Below are 25,634 nucleotides of genomic sequence, written 5' to 3'. Positions count from 1 at the left end.
GGGAGAGGGGCTGGCAGGGGTGGCTTTGGGGTTCTAACATTTAACTGTCACTCATTCTTTGGGGCCACTCCTCCATTTTTGTGGATGGTTGCAAAGAAAAAGCATTTCAAGATGTATATTGTATACATTTCTCTGACATTAAATGTACCTTTGAAACCTTTGAAAAGGTATGCACACATGCAGACAAAAACACAAACACACCCATCCATCACACAGACACGTACACAAGAACAAAAGGTACACACACACACACACACACACACACACACACACACACACACATCCCAGAATTCCAGCAATATTCAAGGTTCTCCTTGGAATACATTAGAGCTGTGGCTCATAGACTGTTGCACTCAACTCTTTCCTCAGAAATCTGAAAGAATTCCTGCACATTAAAGTTAAAGTTAATTGTTGTCATAGACATACATAGACATAGAAACTCCATGTAAATTAATCAAGATGAGCCCTTGAATGTGGGCCAGTTTGGAAGCTAGGACTGGTTGCGTAGGTATTTGGCTGTTTGCTTGGTTCTCAAGGTGACTGAAGCAAAGTGGAAGGTGCAATGTATGTTGACTACCAGAGCTCCAAACAAGGAAGCATGACCTTACAATTAAACCCTGCCTCTTTAAGGGTGATGTAGCAGATTTTTTAATGGAAAATACCCAGACAGATATTGAGGAGAGTTGGAGATAGTAGAAGGGAACATCGGTGTGGGTTGGGGAATCCTTGCCAAAGAAGGGGGCTCAGAAACAGGGACGACAGAACAGCTCATCGTGCTGGTAGGTGCAGAAGTCACTGAGGGAGGGAGACAAAGGTAAGGCCCTTGCTGAGGACAGAATGCTCCACATCAGAGTGTGGGGGGGGGGGAGGTCAGACAGCAGGAATTTGAGCTGGGATTGAAGGGGGAAGGAGAGCTGGAGACCTCAGAGGAAGGGGAGGTTTGAGGTGTTCAGGAATGATAGGGTGGGAGAATCATAGAGGCTCTAAGGATCCAAGAGGTGTCAGTGGGGCCTGAGAGACTCAGGGTTGTAGAGTAGTGGTGGGTGAAGGAGAGTCTGGGGGCGCAATACCAGCGAAAAGATCTCAGCCTGGAAGTTCTGGTTGCTGAAATCCAGGCTGGAGCTGCATCTAGAGGCTATAAAATCTGCAATTTGAAGGTGTCTGAGATAGTAGAAACTAGAATTTGCTTGAACCTGAGGCCTGGATCCATTCAAGGACATTGGAAATGGGGATGGCGACGATTGTGTCACCAGTTCAGAATCATCCGGGGCAACTAGAACGGGTTTACAATTGGCGAGATCACAGTCTCTGGGTGTCCGATCGAATCATGGTCTGAGCGAGTGGCAGCAAGGGCTGTAGCGAGGGGCATCTAGAGCGATCAGAACCAGAGTTGGAGATGGCGGAGTCCATAGTCTGGAGATGGGTGATCTTCCAATCCTACTTGGACACTAGGAAGGCGGTTGAAGGCATGGATCCAGCGGAGGATGAAATGTTGGGAAGATCCATAGAAGGTGGAGGAGGGAAAGGTCTAGAGCTGTGGCAGTGACTGAAACAGGGCCACCTGATATCGCCGCGTAGTGGAGAGGGTGGCACATAGAACTTGGAGGGAGAAGCGGCAGGAGAAGCAGTTAATGGAATGTGAATACCTGGGAAGCTCGGCGGGTCCAAACCAGGAGGCCCAAAAACAGAGCTGGAAGCTATGTGGAATAAGATGGCAGTGAAAGCAAGCTGTTTTCATATCTTTCCTAAGTTTAAGACATCCAAAACTCCTCTCTCCAGATCCTACATTTTACCGTGTCTTGCATTTTGCTTACTGACCAAGGTTGTCTCTTTATTGTTTGAAAATTCAAAGGCAAGTTTATTGTCACATGCACAAATACATATCTGACAACATGCAATGAAAATCCGTGGATGAGTTTCCATCACCTCATCTTTCTGATACTCTCCTTGCCATTCCTAACATCTTCCAAGGCTTTCTAGTGTTTATGCTGTCTTGTATCTAGCTGACATTATTTTCAAGTGACTGGGACAAAGTAATTCACACAGATGGTCTAAAAGTTTCTGTGGACAAAGATCCCAGACACCTAAAGTTAATGCTGTGAGGGCTGATTCTCTGAGTGCACAGCCATCCTAACCATCAATGGATTAGCTGTGCCTGTCACCCTGTTTAATGCACTTGTGACATAAACCCCATTGTCTTGCATTTGGCTAATGCAGACAAGAAGACTCATGGTGACTTCACTTTGCAAACCATATCTCTTGAGCAGTCTGCTTCTCCTGTAGGCCAGCAGCCTGTGGTCTATAGGCCAGCAGCCTGTGGTCTATAGGCAATACTGTTTGCAAAGCTGTGCTTTTAACTTCAAACTGATTGCTGCTTGAAATTTACATTAAGAAATAAAGACCAGTTCCTATTTACATCAAAGTTCAAAGTAAATTTATTATCAAAGTACATATATGCCATCATATTCAACACTAAGATCAATTTTCTTGTGATCATACACAGTAAATCCAGGAAACACAATTGCACCAATGAAAGACCATACCCAACAGGACGGACAAACAACCAATATGTAAAAGAGAACCAACTGTGAAAATAGAAAAGAACAAGTAGTTGAGCAAGATATTTTTATTAGAAGTTTAACTTTGTCACAACATCTCTGACCATTTGGAAAGGTCATGCTACTCTGCTGGAAAGCTGAGGTTGGCAATAAGCCTCTCAGGCCATGAAAAGTTAATATTCATCACACACCACTAACCCCTCTATATTATTATAATTCCACTTAGTCTGAAAACTTTCCAATATATCTGAGCTTGTCCTAATCTGATTAATAGTTATCTTCAAGTTTAATCTCTACACTAATGACAGCTGCACCTTCAGCTGGTAAATCCCTCAAATTCTTGAATTCCCTCCTTGAACCATTCTCTCCTTTCATTCTTTTCATTGTTCCTCAAAGCCCTCTTTTAGATGAATATTTCATCATCTTCCAAATATATTTTGCAGTTTATATTCAATTTTTGTTGGGAATGCTCCTTTAAGCCATCTTAGAGTACGTTGGCAAGTTGAAAGCACCGTGCAGATAAAATATTCAAACATCATTTCTATATTCAAGTGAGTTGTAAACTTTCAACTGTTTAAAGTGTGAAAATACTTAAAAACACAGGAAGGTAGAGGCAGAAGTGGGTTTGTTGGCCCCTCGGGCCTTCCTACTATTAAATATTAATATGGCTGATCTACTGAAGGCCTTTTCTCCTCTTCTGTGCCATTTCCCCACCTCTCTCAATTCCCTGGCCTTTCAAAAATGTGGCCATTTCCTCTTTAATTACATCTGTTAATCTAGCTTCTACAACCCTCAGAGATAGAGAATTCCTGAGATTCACCATCAGATTCAGATTTATTTATCGTATGTACATTAAAACATATAGTCGTGCTGTTTGTGCTAACAACCAACACAGCCAAAAAGCCCACAAGTGTTGCCGCCGCACATTTCTGGGGTGAACATTCTCCATTTACAAGGACAGCTCCTTAATCTTTTAAATATGCCTCCCTTGTTCAAGGTTTTCCTGCCAGTAGAAACATTTTGACAATTACCCTGTCATGGCTTTAAGGGTCACATATGTTTCAATAAGATCACCCTCCATTCTTCCAAACAGCAAAGAATTCAGATTGAAAATCCCATGCACGTCCCATGCATGCCTTTGGACTTTTTAATACGGGTCAGACTAGGGAATACTGAACTGTTGGGGGAATCCTACCTTTCAAGCATCACTTTAAAACTGAAGCTCCATTTGTTTTCAAACATATCTTACTATCGTTCTCCTTGCTGTTCTGGGGTAAGTACTTACACAATGATTAACTTTTCTGAAAAGCAGATTATCTGGTTCTTATCACCTTGGTGGGAGTTTGCTGTGCACATATAGGCTTCTGCCACTTGTTCAAGTTTAATTGTCATTCAACCACACATAAATACCCGTGAGTACTGTCAAATGAAATAACTTTACTCTGGGGTCAAGGTGCAAAACACAGTATCAACAGTCGCACACAGCACGAGGCATATATATAGATAAGAAGCACTTATCAGGTATCAGTAAAATACAGTCACATAAAAAATTCCAAGACCCTGAATCCAGAAATGTTGCAGCAGTCTGGAGTTGAACACCATACGGCTCGTCTTCTGCCGAGCAAACACTGGGAGACAGCACCAGCTCCAGCTTTCTCCACACCATATCTGGTGGAGTGCCTCTCTCCAGGGTGGATGCAAGCAGGCATCACTGCGGCTTGAGGCCTAGACCGCGCTACACCTCCGCCATTTCCGCCAATAAATCACTGAATTGGACTTGCAGCATTCCACATTAACAATGTTCAATAGAGTCTTGCAATTAAAACAAAAGCAACTAAGCTGATCACTCACCATTAGACTGGACGCACCTTTGCACACCAACTCCTCAGATGTCTCTCTGACGCAGGCAGCAGTGTGATCTGCATCAAGTCCAGATCCTTCAGTTTCTCTGTCAAACAGCAACTCACCTTTAGTACTTTGCCCAGTAGGATCTTGCGGTTATAAAAAATATGTTTAAAAAGGACGATATTACCTTTGATTGGTCCATTGCATCCGAGTGCACTGCCATTTTGCCAGGGGTTGGGGGTGACATGGTAGCATAATGTTTAGCACAATGCTTTACAGTACCAGTGACCCGGGTTCAATTCTAGGCCACTGTCTGTAAGGAGTTTGTACATTTTCCCCGTGACCATGTGGGTTTCCTCCGGGTGCTCAGGTTTCCTCCCGCACAGTCTAAAGATGTACCAGTTGGCAGGTTAATTGGTCATTGTAAATTGTCTTGTGATTAGGTTATGATTAAATCAGGGGATTGCTGGGTGGTGCAGCTTGAAGGACTGAAAGGGCCTATTCAGTGCTGATTCTCAATAAATAAATGTTTTAAAAATGCCTGGAGCATTCATGTAGAGGTCTCTCTCATGTAGCACAGCTTCCTCTTGAACAGATTTCCTCCAGGTGTATCTATTGAGTGCAATATCTTCCCAGTTTTTAGATGTCATGTTCAACTTCTTCGGCCTGATTTTGATGTTATCTTTGCAATGTTTCCTTTATCCATTTGGACCTATCCATTGGAGTTGGTGTTGCTTTACCATGGTGGAGATGCTGTTCATGTTGACATCCTCCAGTATGCTGGTGTTGGTGCGTCTGTCCTTCCGGGATTCCCTACACATCAGTGCTGACCACTCTACATTGGCTGTGAAGCATTTTGCAACATCCTGAGATTGTTGGCACGACAGAAATGCAAGACTTTCACTGGGCTGCTTGAACAGCAATTACATTGATTCTATCCTGGCCGGCATAAACAGTGCACGGTTCTTTCGACTTCAAGCCAAGCAATCCAATAAATGGCATTCCTGAAAGCCTGAATAGGAAAGTCATTTTCTTTTACTGAATGAGCCCTGTGCCAGAAAAAAATAATGCAAGCAATGCAGAGTGCACATTTTGTTTTCAGAAGGCCACAAGCACCATTTGTAATGTTTGAGACAGACGGCAATATCTTTAGTCCAGGGGCTCCATTGATGTTAGTGAAGGGGAAAAAGCCCAGGTGGGATCAGGGTAAGGAATAAAAGGTGTGCATGATTGTGGGAACACAAAGTAAAGATTTTGCAAAGGGATAATTAAGGAAAGTGCTAATTACTAAAGAGTTATCATTTCTGCCAACTTCAGAGCACCTTACCATAGACCATAAGACAAAGGAGCAGAAGTCAACTATTCGGCCATTCGAGTCTGCTCCGCCATTTTCTCATGAGCTTACATGCAAAATGAAGAAGATTCTGCGACTTTGGAGCAGATTTGGGAAGTATCTTGACAATGAATTATCAGGAAGGAGAAGATGTGATCTGTGAGTTGTCCTGGAAATGCTGTAGTTGGGAGCCACATTTAATCAGGTGTTTGGACCCCTTGGTGAGCTGTTTTGTGAGACAATCCCTGTTGCGATAATGCTGCAGCATGCATGGCAAAGATTAAAAATAGCACGTGGCATAGGGTTATTTTCTGTTTATAACTTAACTCAGTACAGTTGCCCCAGACATTAAGGCAAAAATGCAGATCAGGTTCAGGAGGACAGTTGTGAAGGTGAGAGTTGCTATTTTTAATTAAATCTTTCTCTTTGTCAGCAGGTGGAGCCCAGGAGAGCCACAGAGGAAAATGTTGGAAGCTTCCAACATATCATGTAGCATCTGGAGAGACAGAAATGGCGGCAACGATTCTAGGATTTCTCAGATGGATTCCAGGCTTGGTAAACTAAATGAATGTCTTGTGTTTGTCAGAGACAGTTACCATGAGGGTTAATGTACTAGGAACTGGGAAAGAGTAGAATGAAGGAAATAGAGACCCATGGACCTCTTGAAATCAAGAGATACTGCAGTCACTGAAAACTGGAACAAAAGGTAGAACACTGGAAGAACCCAAAGGGCCAGGCAGCATCTGTGGGAGCAAAGGTTGCAAGTTGATGTTTCAAATCAAGACCCTGCACTGAGCCTGAGAGGGAAGAGAAAAGAATGTCAGCACAGATGGCAGCAGTATAGTGGAGCGGTGAGATAGAGCCCGGTAGAACGTAGGACATTGAATAGTACAGCACTGGGCAGGCCATTGACCTCACAAATTAGATGCCAGTTCTACTGAATATCCTCTTTCCATGAATAATCCTATGTCCCTCCAAGCCTTTCATATTCATGTGTCTATCAAAATGCCTCTTAACCTCCACCAAGCTGCTTGCGTCTGCAGCCACTCTGGGAACCCGTTTCAGGAGCTCACCATTTGCTTAAAAAAATTGCCTCTCGCATCATCTTGAAACTCTGCCCCCCAATTGCATGTCTTTTGGCATGTGATTATTCTATCCAAGAGGAACAATTCTGACTGTCTACCTTACCCATGCTTCTCTTGATTTAAAAACTTCCACCAGGACTCCCTTCAGCGTCAACACTCCAAGGGGGAAAACCAAGTATGCCCGGACTTGCTTGAGACTAAATGCCTTCTAATACTGTTAAACCATTTCTGCACCCTCTCCACAATCTCCACTTCCTCTCTATAGCAGATAGACAAGAAATGCACTCAATTCTCCAAGTGTAATTGGACTAAAAATTTGTATGGCTGCAACATTTGTCAAGGACGATCACCAAGAGGGTTAAGATTCAGATTTGGGGAAGGGTGGGATGTTTCAAGTTAAGACCCTCCATCAGGACTGAGAGGGGAGATGGAAGGTTCCTGGTGCATAACAGCATGACACAGAGGAGAGATGGAAGATTCCTAGTACGAAGCAGTTTGACGGAGAGGTGGATAAAGGCTGGTAGGTAAGATGTGGAAGCAGATTTTGAGGGAGTGTGGCAGATAGACCAAGGAGGGGGGAGGAGGAGGGAAGAGGTAGAAGGAAGAATTAAACAAAGGGAGAAGATGGGCAAGAGTGTGTGAGAGAGGACAGGACAGAGGGTCAATACTCAGAGAGAAAACAAACCCCTCTCTCTCCCATGAATTTGAAACACCTTGCAAGTCTGGTGAGTAATGAAATGTGTCATCAGTGAAATCCCAGATGGAAATGGGGATTCATCTGTAAATGTATTGCAATCCATGTGATAGAACATCAGTATACTCTATGTACAATAATCCCCCACCACCAAAAATACACTCAGGGGCCACTTTATTAGGTACACTTGTATACCTCGTTAATACAAATATCTAATCAGCCAATCATGTGGCAGCAACTCAATGCATCAACGCATGCAGACATGGTCAAGGGGTTTAATTGTTGTTCAGATCAATTATCAGAATTGTGAGGAAATGCAATCAAAGTTATCCGGTGTAGTGTGGACGTAGCCTGAGTTACTTTGACTGTGGAATGATTGTTGGTGGTTTGAGTATGTCAGACATTGCTGATCTCCTGGGGTTTTCACACACAACAGTCTCAGGAGTCTAGAGGGAATGGTGTGAGAAACAATAAAAACATCCAGTGTGTGGTAGTTGTGTGGGTGAAAATACATTGGTAGAGAGACCAGATGAGAAAGGCCAGGCTGGTGCAGGCTGACAGGAAGGCAACTGTGGTGTGCAGAACAGCATCTCTGAACACACAGCACATCAAACCTTGAAGTGGATAGGCTACATCAGCAGAAGACCACAAATATACACTCAGTGGCAACTTTATTAGGAACAGGGGGTAACTAATAAAGTGACCAGAGTGTATTTTGGCAAGAAAATAATATAGGAGGATTGGACTGCAGAGATCAATTGTTCATTGATGCATTCCCTATCTCAAATAACATTGTTAGGAAAAGTTACTGAGGTATTTAAAGTCAAGGTCAAGTTTATCGTCATATGCAAAAGTACATTAACACATGGCTGTTTTGAAAACATACTTGCAGCAACATCACGGGCCCAGAGCATCTGATACACAACCTTCAGAAGAAAAGCATGAATTAACCATAAATTATACACAATTTTACAAGAAAGAGCACAATAGAACAAGAGAAAACAAAGCCCATATTAGTTCCCAAACATGAGAAAATCTGCAGACGCTGAAAATCCAAAACAACGCATCCAAAATGCTGGAGGAACTCAGCAGGCCAGGAAGCATCTATGGAAAAGAGTAAACAGCCGATGTTTCAGGCTGAGATCGTTCATCAGGAATGCAAAAAAAGAGGAAAAGTCAGAGTAAGTAGGTGAGGGAGGGGAAGAAGAAATTCAAGGTGACACGTGAAAGCTGTGACCAGGAGAGGGCAGGGGTGAAGTAAAGATCTGGGAAGTTGATTGGTGAAAGAGATAGCAGGAAGAATTTATTGGAGAGGGTAGAAGACCATGGAAGAAAGGGAAGGGAGAGGAGCACCAGAGGGAGGTGATGGACAGGTAAGGAGAGAAGGTGAGAGAAGGAAGCAGGAATGGGGAATGGTGAAGGAGAAGGGGGTATAATTACCAGAAGTTCCAGAAATCAATGTTCATGCCATCAGGATGGAGGCTACCCAGACAGAGTATAAGATGTTGCTCCTCCAGCCTGAGTGTGGCCTCATCCTGGCGGTAGAGGAGGCCATGGACTGACATGTCAGAATGGGAATGGGAGTTCCCATTAGTTCAGTGTTCAATGAGTCATATTGTTGCTAGGCTGTAATGATTGGGATTGTGCTGGTTGGTTCAAGAACTGGGTGGTTGAAGGGAAGTATCTGTCCTTGAAACTGGTGCTGTGGGACTTCTGTATCTCCTGTCTGATGGTAGCCGTGAAAAGATGGAACGGTCCAGATGTCAGGAGTCTTTGATGTAAGCAGTGCAAACGTAGAATCCAAAAATAGCCTGAAGATTTTTCTTAAAAATAGAAGCTCAATTTTGCTGAATACTTTTTAAAAAAACAATAAAACACCCTAATCCGAACCAACAAAACGAACCTGACAATCCGAGACTGAATTTTATATTGAATACCTGCAAAATGTGAATGCGTACATAAGTCCACCAACCCTAGCTTTGAAACTTCAGAAACGGTCAAATGGATTTCCCTAACTTCCTATGGAGAATGGATTGACACAGTATGGATTTTTTTTTTGCCTCAAACTTGCTTTCAGTGTAGTGGATCTTAAGGATGTTTCACGCAGGCTGTGTAAGAAGCAGGACTACAAGGAAACACAAGTTGTTGAGATTATACCTTCACCTCTGATAGCTTGGGTGATTGTCGAATGATCCATTTAGCACTGCAGTGCATCGTTAATATAAAGTCTTACTCCTTGAGATTTATTGATGTTCATAATTAACATTGATCGTGAGCAATTTTCTCCAGAATGGTTTCAGATACTGTTGTAAACAGAACCTGTGTGTGTGTGTGTGTGTGGAGGGGGGGTTACTAGCAAGGGGTAGAAATTCATCTTTCTCAATAAAGGTTGCACCATGCTTCCATGGAAAAAGCATAATGAATTTGTTACAACTTCAGAAAAAAGGTAATGACGGTGTCACAACTTCTGAAGAGAGAGAGAGAAAAAGGAATCCCACAGAGAGAGGTTTTATAGAAGGGTGAGTTTGTTGTTTTTTCTCACTTTCTGATGTTCCCAATTGATACGCTATGCTATTTTAAATCTGTACAAAGGATCATTTTACGTGGAAGAATTGCTTATCTGTCCATCTGTGTGTTTGTAAGAGAGTGTGCTGCCTCACCCTAGAGTCGGAGTGGGGGCATTATCAATTCTTTCTCAGAAATGTGTGATAAGATGGGTCTTCCATCTCCAAAACCAAGGCCCTCTGCCAGCTTGTTCGTGCAGCATTGCATTGTCTTTCATGCAGGTTTTTTAGCACGTCGCACCAGACAGTCAGCCATTATTGTCTGGCGCGTGGTGTCAGGATTGATCTCCATTCGGATTAACCGGGTCACGATATGAACGTTCCTGACTCAACCCTTTTTTTTTTACGAGGCCGAGTGGCTAGCTCGACGCTCAACCCAGCACGGATGGAAAGCGTGCTCGGGGGGTGGCCCGACTTGGATTCGAACTCGGGAGCCTTCGCTCTGGAGTCCGACGCTGATGCCATTGCGCCACCAGCCAGCCATGCAGGTGATATGGTAACAAGTGGTTTGGGTAATGTTTTACAATGGAGGAAATCAGAAGATTAGGGTTCAATTCCTGATGCTAGGGGTTCTTCCCGTGGCCTTGAGAGTTTCCTCCTACATTCCAAAGATGTATGAGTTATTTTATTTAGAGATATGGCACAGTAACGGGTCCTTCTGGCCTAATGAGCCTGTATCATCTATTACACCCCTGTGACCATATAAACTATTTATCGGTGTATCTTTAGAGTGTGGGATGAAATCAGAGCACCCAAAAGAAACTCACAGGGAGAATGTACAAACTCCTTACAGACAGTGGTGGGATTGAACCTCAATCACTAATGCTGTGAAGCATTACACTAACCACTAGACTAGCACCCCGTCCTAAGGGTTAGGGTTAATAAACTGTGGCCGTGTTATGTTGATACTGGAATCATGCTGGCACTCATGGGCTGCCCCCAGCACCTCCTCGGTCTTTGTTGATCATTGACCTTCCCTTGTACTTCTCGATGTTTTCGTGTACATGTCATGATAAAGCTAATTTGTAATTTTGAATTTTCAGTTGTACGAGATATTGGTGAGGCCCATTTCAGAATCAGAATCGGTATCCGGATTATTGTCACTGGCAGGTGTCATGAAATTTGTTAACTTAGCAGTAACAGTTCAATGCAATACATGTTAATACAGAAATAAATAAGTCAATCAATCGATCAATCAATTACATTAAGTATACATATATATTGAATAGATTAAAATCGTGCAAAAACAGAAATAACATTTATTTAAAATATAGTGAGGTAATGTCCAAGGGTTCAATGTCCATTTAGGAATTGGATGGCAGAGGGGAAGAAGCTGTTTCTGAATCCTTGAGTGTGTGCCTTCTGGCTTCTGTACCTCCTTCCTGATGGTAACAATGAGAAGAGGGCATTATCTGGGTGATGGGGGTCCTTAATGATGGACCTTCCCTTTCTCATGCACTGCTCCCTGAAGACGTATTGGGTACTGTGGAGACTAGTATCCAAGATGGAGATGACTGATTTTACAACTTTCTGTAGCTTCTTTCGGTCCTGTGCTGTAGCCACTCCGCTCCCCCCATACCAGACAGCGATGCAGCCTGTCAGTATGGTCTCCATGGTACATCAATCGGAGTTTTTGAGTGTTTTAGTTGACAAACTAAATCTCTTCAAACTCCTAATGAAATATATTCACTGTCTTGCCTTCTTTATACAGTAGCTGCGTCAATATGTTGGGACCAGGTTAGATTCTCAGAGATCTTGACACCCAGGAAGGTGAAATTGCTCACTCTCTCCACTTCTGATCCCTCTATGAGGATTGGTTTGTGTTTCCTCGTCTTCCTGAAGTCCACAATCAGCTCTTTGATCTTACTGACAATGAGTACAAGTTTGTTGCTGTGGCACCACTCCACTAGTTGAATCTCTCACTCCTGTACACCCTCTTGTCACCACCTGGGATTCTTCCAACAATGGTTGTATCATCAGCAAATTTATAGATGGTATTTGAGCTATGCCTAGCCACACAGTCATGGGTATCGAGAGAGAAGAGCAGTGGGTTAAGCACATACCCCTGAGGTGCACCAGTGCTGATCGTCGCGAGGAGGAGATATCACCAATTTGCACAGATTGTGGTCTTCCAGCTAGGAAGTTGAGGATCCAATTGCAGAGAAAGGTACAGAGACACAGGTTCTCTAGCTTGTCAGTCAGGATTGTGGGAATGATGGTGTTAAACGCTGAGCTATAGTCGATGAACAGCATCCTGATGAAGGTGTTTGTATTGTCTAGGTGATTTAAGGCCATATGAAGAACCATAAGACCATAAGATATAGGAGCAGAAGTAGGCCATTTGACCCATTGAGTCTGCTCCACCATTAAATCATGGGCTGATCCAATTCTTCCAGTCATCCCCACTTCCCTGCCTTCTCTCCATGTCCTTTGATGCCCTGACTAATCAACAACTTATCTATCTCTGCCTTAAATGACTTGGCCTCCACAGCTGCTCATGGGAATAAATTCTACATATTTACTACCCTCTGACTAAAGTAATTTCTCCGCATCTCTGTTCTAAATGGACATCCTTCAATACTGAAGTCATGCCCGCTCGTCCTAGAATCCCCTACCATGGGAAATAACTTTGCCATATCTAATCTCTTCAGGCCTTTCAGAATGTTTCTATGAGATACCCCCTCATTCTCCTGAACTCCAGGCAATACAGCCCAAGAGCTGCCAGACTTTCCTCATACGGTAACCATTTCATTCATTGCATCTGCTGTAGACCTATTGTGCAATAGGCAAATTGCAGTGGGTCCAGATCCTTGCTGAGGCAGGAGTTCATTCTAGCCATGACCGACCTCTCAAAGCATTCCGTCACTGTTGATATGAGTGCTACTGGGTGATAGTCATGAAGGCAGCTCACACTGCTCTTCTTAGGCACTAATAAGATGGTTGCCTTCTTGTAGCAGGAGGAAACTTCAGCAGTGAAGCAGTGAGAAGTTCCATTGGGAATATTATGTTGTGTTTTGGTCACCCTGCTGTAGGAAAGATACAATTAGGCTTAAGAAAATACAGAAAAGATTAATCACAGGAGATTCTGAGGATGCTGGAAATCCAGAACACTACACAGAAAATGCTGGAGAAACTTAACGGGCCAGGGAGCATCAATGAAAAGGAATAAAAAGTTGATATTTTGGACTGAGACCCTTCATCAGGAGAAGCTGGTGAAAGATCTCAGCCTAAAACATCAGCTGTAAATGTGAAGGAGTTGGTAATTCTAATGAAGATTCGGAAGAAGATGATGCCAGTGAACAATGCGACTAAGGGTGACATGGTCCAGGAGGTCTGCAAAACTACTTCTTTCACTTCCTTTTCTTTTGGCTGTGATTCTGACACTCTTGGAGTCTGTGGTCTACATTTTGGTGTTGTGTTTTTGGATTGAGTGAACTGGCACTTTGATGTCTCTGAGGGAGTTTGGTGAGGTTTTGGGTGAAGCTTGTGGCCTGGAGGAAAGAAGCCCAGAGTTGGGGCACAAGCACATGATTGACTCCATTTCTCACCAACTAAAGTGCAAAGGAAGGTTGACATCATCGAGCTGAGAGCGGAGGGTGAGCTGGTGGTCAGCACAATCTACTAGCCTCTTGGTCACTGCTGGCAGAGGAAGGTCCCTGCGTTCGAATGAGTTTCTCTCTCAATGCTGTCAAAGGATGGTGTTGGGCAAGGTTTAATTGATGCGGTTTGTGGAATGGGCTCTGTAGTTCATGTTATGGTGCCTTTCTGTTTTCTGGCTGCTCCAGTTTTTTGGTGTGATTTTGGGCATTTTTCCAATGAATTGGGGCAGCTTATAGGTAACAATCACTGAGGTTAACTGAACATGCCTGGACTCTTTCGAGGTTTTGTATTCTGTTTTTGTCACTTGTTATTTTTTTGTTTCTGTTCTTTTTTTGTGTGGGGAAGGGGTTTTTAATGCTCTTCTTGAATGTGTTCCATGATTTTTCTTTGTTTTGTAGCTTTCTGTGGGAAGACAAATCTTCAGGTTGTATACTGCATACATTCTTAGATAACAAATGAATCTTTGAATCTTTTGTAAGGCCAATCATTCTGTTGCATTGCTGTACCTAAGTCACATCAGGGCAATTTCACAAGTACAGAGTCATGTTCACAAGTACAGAGAGGGACAGATACAATGAAAAACTTGCTTGCAGCAGCATCGCAGACACATGGGTACAGACAGTACGCACAAGATAAATTAGACATAAATTAGAGAAGACTGTGAAGATAAAAGACTGAGCAAAGTCAGAACACCAGTGGAAAAATCACACAGAGACAAGGGGTCGTTCGTAGTGTTCCATTGCTGAGGTACAGTTCGGGTGTGCAGGTTATTTCAAGAACCTGACAGCTGGAGGAAAGTGACTGTTCCTAATAGTAATGGTGTAAGACTTCTGGCATCTGTATCTTTCCCCTGATAGTAGTAGTGAAAAGAGGGCATGCCCAGGATGGTGAGGGTTCTTGATGACATGCTCCACCTTCTTAAGACAGTGTCTCGTGGTGGGGAGGGCTGTGCCAATCTTAGACTGGGCTGTGTCCACTTTTCTTCTGAGTTTCCATGTAGAACACGATAACTACACCATTGTGGAAGACTTGCTTATTTTCATTGTATAACAAGAAAGAGAAGATGGAAAGTATGAGCCATTAATATCAGAGTGGGTGGATTGTCATAGCAGAGAGCTAGTGTTGTGTACAAAATAACTGTCTCTCTGTAATGACTCCTACATGCCACCCCTCTCCCAGTAAGGACAGCAGACTTTATTCCCTAAAGAGCAAGTGAATTAGATGGGGCAATGCAATAATCTGTTAGTTTCCCAGTCACAACAAAAGTATTTATTGTGTTGAAAACTCCCAACTGTCCACTGTATATCATATAAACTCAATCTGTTGAGGAAGTCAAGCTTAGAGAGTGAAGGATATAATAAACACAGCAAGGACTCCTATTTAAAACAGAACATGATGATCAGTCTAGAAAAGTACTGTCACGTACCCCGTGACAGGTTAAAGAAACAGCAGAGATGGAAAACACTTTGGAGTCCGGTATTGCTATTAACTAATGGAATTTATTAGTAACTACACAATACAGTAATATAAATGCAGATAAATCAAACAGGTTAGCAATGGCTATATGTAAGTAAGTGTGGAAATATATGAAAACCAAGCTTCTTCAAGTCTAGGGGTAAATAGATTGACTTACGATGATGAGTAAAGTTCAGTTCAGTTCGTGGTATTGAGTTGAGTAGTGATGGAGAGAGAGAGAGAGGGAGAGATTTGAGTCTTCAGGTGTGCTGACGCCATCGATCTTCCCGTTGTCCTCCGAAATCCTTTGGAAGTCACTGACTGTGACCACAACAAAGGGGACCGTTCTTCTGTGGTGGAACTATCAACCCAGGTGAGGGTTGGACACACAACTAACTCCCCACCGGTCACTCCGTTCTCACACTGCAAGAGTCACTGATCGATCCTCCAAAACCCACTTTTTCTGTGGGCACAACAAAGCTCATTCAGTGTCCAAAACCATGTGTCTGTAAGTCTAACAGCTGACCTTCTATTTATCTCACCGTGCCGAATACTAGCTCTCACTCAAACAGCTCCTCCCTTCTCTGTCTGTAAGAATACAGACGCTGAAACCAGTGTCCTTGTAAAAATGTAAACATGCTGCAGAAAACCCGTAACATCATCCAAAGCTGTCTTAGTCTCTCTCTCTCTTAAAAACAAGATGCCGGTGTTAAATAACTCTCCCTCTCTCTTTTCAAAAGCGCAGTTTATAGAGGTAATTCAGGACCCCGTCACAGTACAGTGTGTGAAAAATAGGGACGCACCTGCCTGAACTATCACAGGCTAACATGTCCTGAAGGTCTAGATATATTGGGGAGGTTCCACCGTTCACTTGCTTGATACCTGTCTTCTAAAACAGACACACGCTATTGATGAAAGGGTTAACATATGAGGAGCATTTGATGGCTCTGGGCCTATATATACTGGAGTTTTGAAGAATGGTGGGGCGGGTGTGGGGAGAGATCTCATTGAAAACTATAGAACATTGGAACACCTAGATCAGCGGTCCCCAACCACCGGGCCGCAAAGCATGCGCTACCGGGCCGCGAGGAAACGATACGATTTGACGATATGTGTCAGTTGCACCTTTCCTCATTCCCTGTCACGTCCACTGTTGAGCTTGAACACACGCGAGGTCATTAGGCACGCGTCATCCATGTCAGCAGGGGAAGGAGATCAACTCCTCGAGCTTGCAAATGACGACGGGCTGAAAAGTATGTTTGACATAACATCTCTGCCAGCATTCCGGATCAAAGTCAAGGCTAAATATCCTGAGATAGCCACGGAAGCACTGAAAACATTGCTTCCATTTCCAACATATCTCTGCAATGAATGCAACAAAAACTAAATTGTGGAATAGACTGGACATCAGGAACCCCGTTCGAGTATCGCTGTCTCCCATCACCCCTCGATGGGACCGTCTTGTTGCAGGAAAACAAGCCCAGGGCTCCCACTGATTCAGCGATATTGGTGTGTTGCAATGATTTTATATATTCATATGGGGAAAATATGTGCTGTGTGTTTAATATCCAAACATTACTTAAGATGTTATGATGCTATTGACTTATATAACCATATAACAGTTACAGCACGGAGACAGGCGATCTTGGCCCTTCTAGTCCGTACCGAACTCTCACCCTCACCTAGTCCCACCACCCTGCACTCAGCCCATAACCCTGCATTCCTTTCCTGTCCATATACCTATCCAATTTTTCTTCAAATGATAATACCGAACCTGCCTCTACCACTTCTACTGGAAGTTCATTCAACACTTACTTCAAGCTCCCCTGATAATTGACTTATCGCTATATTCATGCGAGGAAAATAGGCACTGTGTGTTTAATATTAAATTTGTTAGATAAACCCTTTTAGAAACGAAATTGAGTGTATTAGCCACTTATCACCTATATTGCATTTGTGATTAACACCCCCCCCGAACAGAATCACCAAAAACGATTTGTAGAAAAAAGCGGCACGTACACGCATGCGCAAATCACGCGTGCGGACTTGTGCCTGCGCAAGGCTTCATGGTCATTGTAGTCCTTCTAGGGGTAAACCCAACGTATTTGACTGCTAATCTTGTTCGTTGGCAACCCTACCACCCGCTCCCCCCGGTTGGCCGGTCTGCAAGAATATTGTCAATATGAAACCGGTCCGCTGTGTGAAAAAGGTTGGGGACCCCAGATCTAGATAAAGTGTGTGTGGAGAGGATGTTTCCAATAGTGGGATAGTCTAGGTTCAAAATACATAGCAGGGGATCTGTGGAATTTATTGCCACTGATGGCCGTAGAGGCCAAGTCATTGGGTATATTCAAAACGGAGGTTGATAGGTTCTTGATTAGTAAGAAGGTCAAAGGTTACAGGGAGACGGCAGGAGATGGGATTGAGAAGCATAGTAAATCAGCAATGATGGAATGGTGGAGAAGATTCAATGGGCTGAATGGCCTGACATTGCTCCTATGTCTCATGGTCTTATGGTCTCTCAACAGCAGTGTGTTCAGTAAATCAGATTGACGGGGGTTGTCCCAATCATCATACATTTACATTTGACATCTGCCTTGATGGGGTTTGAATTCACACCTCCAGGTTTGTCCAGTCATCTGGATTGGTTGTTGAATGACTACCACATTGCTGAAGTGAGTATGCAAAGCAAGGTTTCAAAGAACAGCTGGAGAGCTTTCTGTGGTGTCCTGATAGTTATACATTGGCAAAAAGGACACAGTCAGGAAATCATCACAATGTTGATGTAAGGGTCACGAGCAAACTCAAGTGCAGGAATCACAGAGGTGTTGGCAACTCAAACAAAACAAAAGATCCATTACAAAAATTAACCTGCAAAACCAGCAAGAACTCGGGTAGTCTATACTGAATCTTGAAGAACTGAAATCACACATGATACACAGAAGAACTCGGTCTGCGTTTTCCCAGGCAAGGAACTACAACCACCGAAAAAAGAGGAGTTGGCATGCCCTCGTGAAATACACACTGGAGTACAAGGGAATTCAGCACCAATCAGATAACATAGATGCAAACACGAGGAATTCTGCAGGTGCTGGAAATTCAAGCAACACACATCAAAGTTGCTGGTGAACGCAGCAGGCCAGGCAGCATCTCTAAGAAGAGGTACAGTCGACGTTTCAGGCCAAGACCCTTCGTCAGAACTAACTGAAGGAAGAGCTAGTAAGAGATTTGAAAGTGGGAGTGGGAGGGGGAGATAAAAAATGATAGGAGAAGACAGGAGGGGGAGGGATGGAGCCAAGAGCTGGACAGGTGATTGGCAAAAGGGATACAAGAGGATCACGGGACAGGAGGTCCGGGGAGAAAGACAAGGGGGGGGGGGGACCCAGAGGATGGACAAGGGGTATAGTCAGAGGGACAGAGGGAGAAAAAGGAGAGTGAAAGAAAGAATGTGTGTATAAAAATAAATAACGGAGGCTATGTTCAGCAAAGCGGTCTCCCAGTCTGCGTCGGGTCTCGCCAATATATAGAAGGCCACATCAGGAGCACCGGACGCAGTATATCACCCCAGCCGACTCACAGGTGAAGTGTCGTCTCACCTGGAAGGACTGTCTGGGGATCCCATTGGAGGTGGCGGAAGTTACCGAGAATAATATGTTGGACCCGGAGGCTGGTGGGATAGTAGGTGAAGACCAGGGGAACCCTATTCCCGCCACCCCACCACTAAGCACATCTTTCCCTCTCCCCCTCTCTCTGCTTTCCACGGGGATCGCTCCCTATGTGACTCCCTTGTCCATTCGTCCCCCCCATCCCTCCCCACTGATCTCCCTCCTGGCACTTATCCTTGTAAGCGGAACAAGTGCTACACATGCCCTTACACTTCCTCCCTTACCACCATTCAGGGCCCTAGACAGTCCTTCCAGGTGAGGCAACACTTCACCTGTGAGTCGGCTGGGGTGATATACTGCGTCCGGTGCTCTCGATGTGGCCTTCTATATATTGGTGAGACCCGACGCAGACTGGGAGACCACTTTGCTGAACACCTACGCTCTGTCTGCCAGAGAAAGCAGGATCTCCCAGTGGCCACACATTTTAATTCCACATCCCATTCCCATTCTGACATGTCTATCCACGGCCTCCTCTATTGTAAAGATGAAGCCACACTCAGGTTGGAGGAACAACACCTTATATTCCGTCTGGGTAGCCTCCAACCTGATGGCATGAACATCGACTTTTCGAACTTCCGCTAATGCCCCACCTCCCCCTCGTACCCCATCTGTTATTTATTTTTATACACACATTCGTCAGGACTGAAACGTCAACTGTACCTCTTCCTAGAGATGCTGCCTGACCTGTTGCATTCACCAGCATTTTGTGTGTGTTGCTTGAATTTCCAGCATCTGCAGATTTCCACGTGTTTGTGAAATCCCAGAGATAGTCCAAAGACAAACAATTCAATATAAAACGTAAACATTTCAAGGAATGGTGCACACCTACGAGGTGACACCAAGAAAATATATTCCACAAGCTAACTGAAAAAAAATCTCTTCTTATTCTTTAAAAATGACCCTGGCTCTGACAGCTGATTGTAGAAGCTTGCTATGTGCAAGTCGGCTGTCACCCTTCCCGTATTATAATACGACCACACTTCATTAGTATGAAAGCTCTTCTAGACATTCTGAAGCCATGAAAGATGTTAAATAAATGCGAGCCCTTTCTTTTGTGTATTACATGGGATGTTTACTTCACTAGCATTTCGCTGTCTCATTGAAGTTATAAGATAAAAGAGTTGTCTCCCATGTAGCAACTTCAAAAGCAAAGACTGTCCTCAGAAGGTTATAATTGAATTCTAACAAAGAAAGACTTCAGGGAGAAGATTGTGATCTTCTTTTTGATTACCTCAGTTCCGTTTACGCACACCTCCAGATAAGTGACTGACACTAATTGCCTCGGATGCACTGACAGTTTGGAGAGCCAGATTACTATCAAATCAGCAGAGATGGTTCACAGAGAGCAATTAAATTGATTTCGGCTGGGTGAAGGTGTTTCAACATATTATAAATCAGAACATCATGTATACACACAATCCAATATATACTGTTTTGTCTATATGTGTATGCTTGCATATATGCCATGAGGGTTATAGAGTCGCACATACGGAAAGAGGTCCTTCAATCCATCTGGTCTGTGTCCCCCAAGATTCCCACCTAAGCTAGTCCCATTTGCAAGCATTTGGCCTAAACCCCTCTAAACCATTCCCATTCATCTACCTGTCCAAATACTTTTTACAAATTCTGTTAAGATGCCTGCTTAACTACTTACTCTGGCAGCTCATTTCATACACTGACCACTGTTTGGGTGAAAAAGTTGCCACTCTGGTTCCTATTCAATATCTACCTTCTCACCTTGAGCCTACACTCTCTAACTCTTGGAAACACAATCCTTGCAGAAAAAATTGTGCACATTCACCCAGTGTATAACTTCATGATTTTATATAACTTTGTGAGATCATTCCTCATTCTCCTATCCTCCAATGAAGAAAATCACAACCTGCTCAACCTCTTTCCATAACTCAGTCTCCTGAGTCCAGCATCATCCTTGTAAATCTCCTCTGCACTTCTTCCAGCTCAGTAGGTCTTTCCTATAGCAGGGTGACCAAAACTGAACACAAGGCCAACGTCTTGTACAACTTCAATAGAGCATCACAACTTCTAAACTCAGTGCCCTGGTAGATGAAGTTCAGGATACCAAAACACTTCTTCACCACCCTGTCTAACTGCAATGCAAATTTCTGAGAACAGTGTGTGAATGTTTTTGCATGTGTTTTGCACATGATGCATGAATGATACACAGGTGTGTGAGTGAATCTGTTCAGTACATGATTCTGGCTTCCGTCCCCTTGCTTTCGATTCTGGGGAAGGACCTAGCCCAAAATGTTGATTTTATTCCCCTTGTTGGTGCTGCCTGACTCATTGAGTTCCTCCAACATTTTGGGCGTTGCTCAAGATTTCCAGCATCTGCAGAATCTCCTTTCTTCATTCCTGAACGAGGGTTTCAGCCCGAAATATTGGCTGCTTTTTTCATTTCCATTGATGTTGCCTGACCTGCTGAGTTCTTCCAGCATACAGTGTGTGTGGTTCTGGATTTCCCGGTGTTGCCTGACCTGTTGAGTTCCTCCCACATTTTGTGTGTGACTCTTTTGTTTATGGTGCATTCATGAGTGGGTGGCAATGTCTTGTTTTTGTTTCCTCAGCACCTGCAGCAACCCTGGTTCAACCCTGGCCTCTGTGTGGGGTTTGCATGTTCTCGGTGATCACGTTGTGATTCCTCACTCTAAAGTTGTGCCAGCTGGCTGGTTACTTGGACACTATAAGCTGTCTCTAGTGTGTAGTTGAGTCTGGGAATAGTGGAGAATCAAATGGGATTAGTGTAAATAAGTAATGTTGACTGGTACAGATCTCGTGGTCAGGAGTTAGCTTCCATGATAAATGACTCTATGTTTTGCATGTATGTGTATGTGGCAATAAACTACTTATAGAAGTCATATCCACTTATTTTCATCATTTGTTTCTTTACCTGACAGAACATAGACAGTACAGCACAGAAACAGGCCTTTTGGCCCACAATATTATGCTGAACCTAGTCAATTAGTAATCAAATGGCTAACTAAACTAATTTCTTCAACCTATCTCTGATGATAAACACTCAGAAATGGAAACGGTTACGAGAATGATCTACAGAATGAAAGGTTTAAAGTGTGAGAGTGTTTGATGGCTCTGGGCCTGTACTTGCTGGAGCTAAGGGAGGGATCACATTAAAATTTATTGAATATTGAAAGATCAACATTGAGTAGACATGGAGAGGATGTTTCAATAGTGGTAGAATTTATGACCACAGGGCACAGCTTCAGAATAAGAATAGAAAAGAGAGAGAGAAGGAATTTCTTTAGCTAGAGAGTGGTGAATCTGTCAAATTTACTGCCACGGGTGGCTGTGAAGGCCAAGTCACTGGTAATATTTAAAGCAGAGGTTGATAGGTCCTTGATTAATAAGGGAGCCTATGGTTTTGGGGAAAAGTCAGGAGAATAGAGTTGAGAAGGAAAATAAATCGGCTACCATGGAAGAGGGGCAGGGACTCGAGAGCTGATTGGCCTATTCTGCTCTTATGTATTATGGTTTTAAGAAATCCTCACACTGGGTGCCCAAGGGGAGGGAGTACATCATGCCAGATATTTTTCCTGTTTTTTTTTACTGAGTACTGCAAGTTCAGCAAGCACTGACTCCTCCAGCAGCTGTGGCAGAGTGGATCACATTGCATCTTAGCTTTGCTTTTCAAATTTCTTTGGAATTGAGAATGACTTCAACCTTTCCGGCTTTGTGGAATCTCAGGAGGCTAATGAAGCACCAAAAGCCTGAGTAGAAGATGTTCACAGGGTAAGTGGCTGGGTAGTGTTTGAGGTGCTCTCTTTCTTCTGTCAGAAACACAACTCTTCTATGTGCTCGCAGTGCAAGTCTTCGAAGTTCTCAAGGCTGAACATTCATGGGATAGAGTTTCTGAGGGGTTAGCAAGAATGTTACATTTCTTCACAGATTTTTTCTCTCCATCTGCCCGGAAATCTCTTCCTAGAGCTTAGAATAGTGTTTGCTTTAGAAGACTGGTGTCAGGCATGCGAAGTGTGCAGACTCCTCGATGTAACTCTTGACGCTATATGGAAGGATAGCCCACTACCATCTGTAAAGAGTTGTTATGTTCTTCCTGTGGCTTTCCTCAGGATGCCCTGGTCTCCTCTCAGATTTCAAAGGCATACAGGTTGGAAAATCCATGGTCATGCACTTTGTTGAATCTTATGGTCTTATGGTCTAACCCCACTGTTACGGGTCTTGGGTCAGGTATCAATTTGCGCAGGTAAAAATGGCAGAGTCCCTTCCTCAAACTTATGAACCACATTTTTCTTTTTGCTACAACAATAGAGTGGCTATTATTCCAATGACTAACATTTCAATTCTAGATTTATGTAATAAACTGAATTTGCATTTCACATCTTTGAACTCGTATGTCTGAGTTATTAGCACAGACACTTGCATTGTTAGTCTAACAGATGTTGAAAGGCCTAGACAGAGTAGATGTGGAAAGGATGTTTCCCATGGTGGGAAAGTCTAGGACAAGAGGGCACAGCCTCAGGATAGAGGGGCACCCTTTCAAAACAGAGATGCAGAGAAATTTCTTTAGCCAAAGGGTGGTGAATTTGTGGAATTTGTTGCCCCATGCAGCTGTGGAGGCCAGGTCATTGGGTGTATTTAAGGCAGAGGTGAATAGGTTCTTGATTGGACATGGCATCAAAGGTTACGAAGAGAAGGCCAGGAAATAGGGTTGAGGAGGAGAAAAAAAAGGATCAGCCATGATTGAATGGCAGAACAGACTTGATGGGCCAAATGGCATAATTCTGCTCCTATGTCTTATGTTCTAATACGCTAATTGGTCTCATTGGTGTAATTGAGAGAGGTACACTAAAGTATGACGGGTATACAGTAGAAAGGTTAAATGCAAGCAGGCTCGTTCCACTAGGTTGTGTGTGAGGTCACAGGTTAAGGGTGAAAGATGAAAAGTTTAAGGGAAACATGAGGGGAAACTTATCCACTCAGAGGGTGGTGAGTGTGTGGGATGAGCTACCACTGCAAGTGCTGCACATTGGTTCCACATCAAGATATAAGAGAAGTTTGGATAGCTACATGGATGGTAGGGGTATGGAGGGCTATGGTCCTGGTGCAGGTCGATAGGAGTAGGCAGTTTAAATGGTTTGACATGGACTAGATGGGCTGAAGGGCCTGTTTCTGTGCTGTTCTTTTCTGTGGCTCCTATTGGACTGCACAGTCTCAATGGGCCAGAGAGGCCGATTATCCTGCTGTACCTCTAAATAAAAAAAGTAATGAGTACCAGGGCCAGGGCCTCCTGGGAGAGAGCACCTACCACCTTCCTATGGATTGGGAGGATTTTGCTGAGAATATCGGTGTGATCTTTCTAGTGCTTTGCAATGTCCGCTGAATGCAGGCCAGGTTTCAGAGTATGTAGCATGGTGAGGATCACTGCTGCTCAGTAGACCCTAAGTAATGTAGCAGAACTGAGGTCTTGATTTTCAAATCCTCTTTCCACAATTGAGCAAAAGCTGTGCTGGCTCGTTGAAGGCAATGTCTTTCATTATTGTACCCTTCACAAGTAGGTACATTTATAAAGAATTGATTGTATTTTACAGTGTGATATTAGACAAGGTGATACAAGAAGACATTTTAGGACAGATGTCTTAAAGAATTCTAAAAGAACCTGTTTTGAACAGCTACTTCCTCACACAATCAGATTCTTAAACTAGTCTGCACGTCCCTGACCTTGCCTCAACAATACAACACTGCTTCACTACAGACTACCTCTTGCTGTACCATGGACTTGCCCCCTTCTTTTCCAATCCTGATGAAAGGTCTCCGTCTGACTGTTTATCCATTTCCATTGATGCTGCCTGACCTGCTGAGTTCCTCCAGCTTTTTGTATGTGCTGCTAAGTATATTTATGTTCTGTGTGTTGTCTGGACCTCTGTACCTGTGATATTGCTTCAAGCAAGTTTCTCTTTGTAGCTATACCTCAACTTACTTCTGTACTGCACATGTCCATAAACGTGGCTTGTACATTGTAAAGGAAGAAAGAGACCAGTAGAGATGTTTAACAGATAATCGTATATCCCGATTTGTTGAGGACCAGTGCAGTGATGAAGATGATGAAGATGCAGCAGTGGAGAGAGTCAGTAAATTTAAATTTGTGGGTTATCATCTCAGAGGTTCTGCCTTGGGACAGCACATTAATGTCATTTACAAGAAGGCATTGCAGCACCTCTACTTTACATATAGTTAACATATCAATTAAAACTTTGACAAAATTCTATAGATGCACAGTGCAGAGAATGCTGACTGGTCACGTCACAGTCTGGTGTGGAAACACCAATGCTTACACAAAGTGCTAGATACAGCTTAGTCCATCACAAGAAAAAGCCCTCCCCACATATGAGCACACCTACAAAGAGCACTGCCGCAAGAAAGCAGCATCCATCATCAAGGACTCCAGACATCCAGGTCATGCTTTCTTCTCACTGCTACCACTGGGGAGGAGGTACAGGAGCCTTAGGTCCCACATCACCAGGTTCAGGAGCAGTTATTACACTTCAACCATCAGTTTCCTGGACTGGTGTGAATAACTTCACTCACCTCAATACTTACTTTACCAGTGAACAGAGCCTATGGACTCTACAACTCATTTTCTCAATATTATTTATTTACATACCTTTTTTTTTTGTTTGCACAATTTGTTTTCTTTTGCACATTGGTTGCTTGTCACTGTTTGTGTGTAGTTTTTCATCAATTCTACTGTATTTCTTTGTTCTACGGTGAAGGCCTGCAAGAAAATGAATCCCAGGGTAGTATGTAGTGACATGTACATACTTAGATAATAAATTTACTTAAA

The sequence above is a fragment of the Mobula hypostoma genome, chromosome 29, assembly GCF_963921235.1.
Source record: "Mobula hypostoma chromosome 29, sMobHyp1.1, whole genome shotgun sequence".
NCBI classification, from domain to species: Eukaryota; Metazoa; Chordata; class Chondrichthyes; order Myliobatiformes; family Myliobatidae; genus Mobula; species Mobula hypostoma.
The sequence above is the reverse complement of the archived record's forward strand: the minus strand, read 5'-3'. Positions refer to the sequence as shown.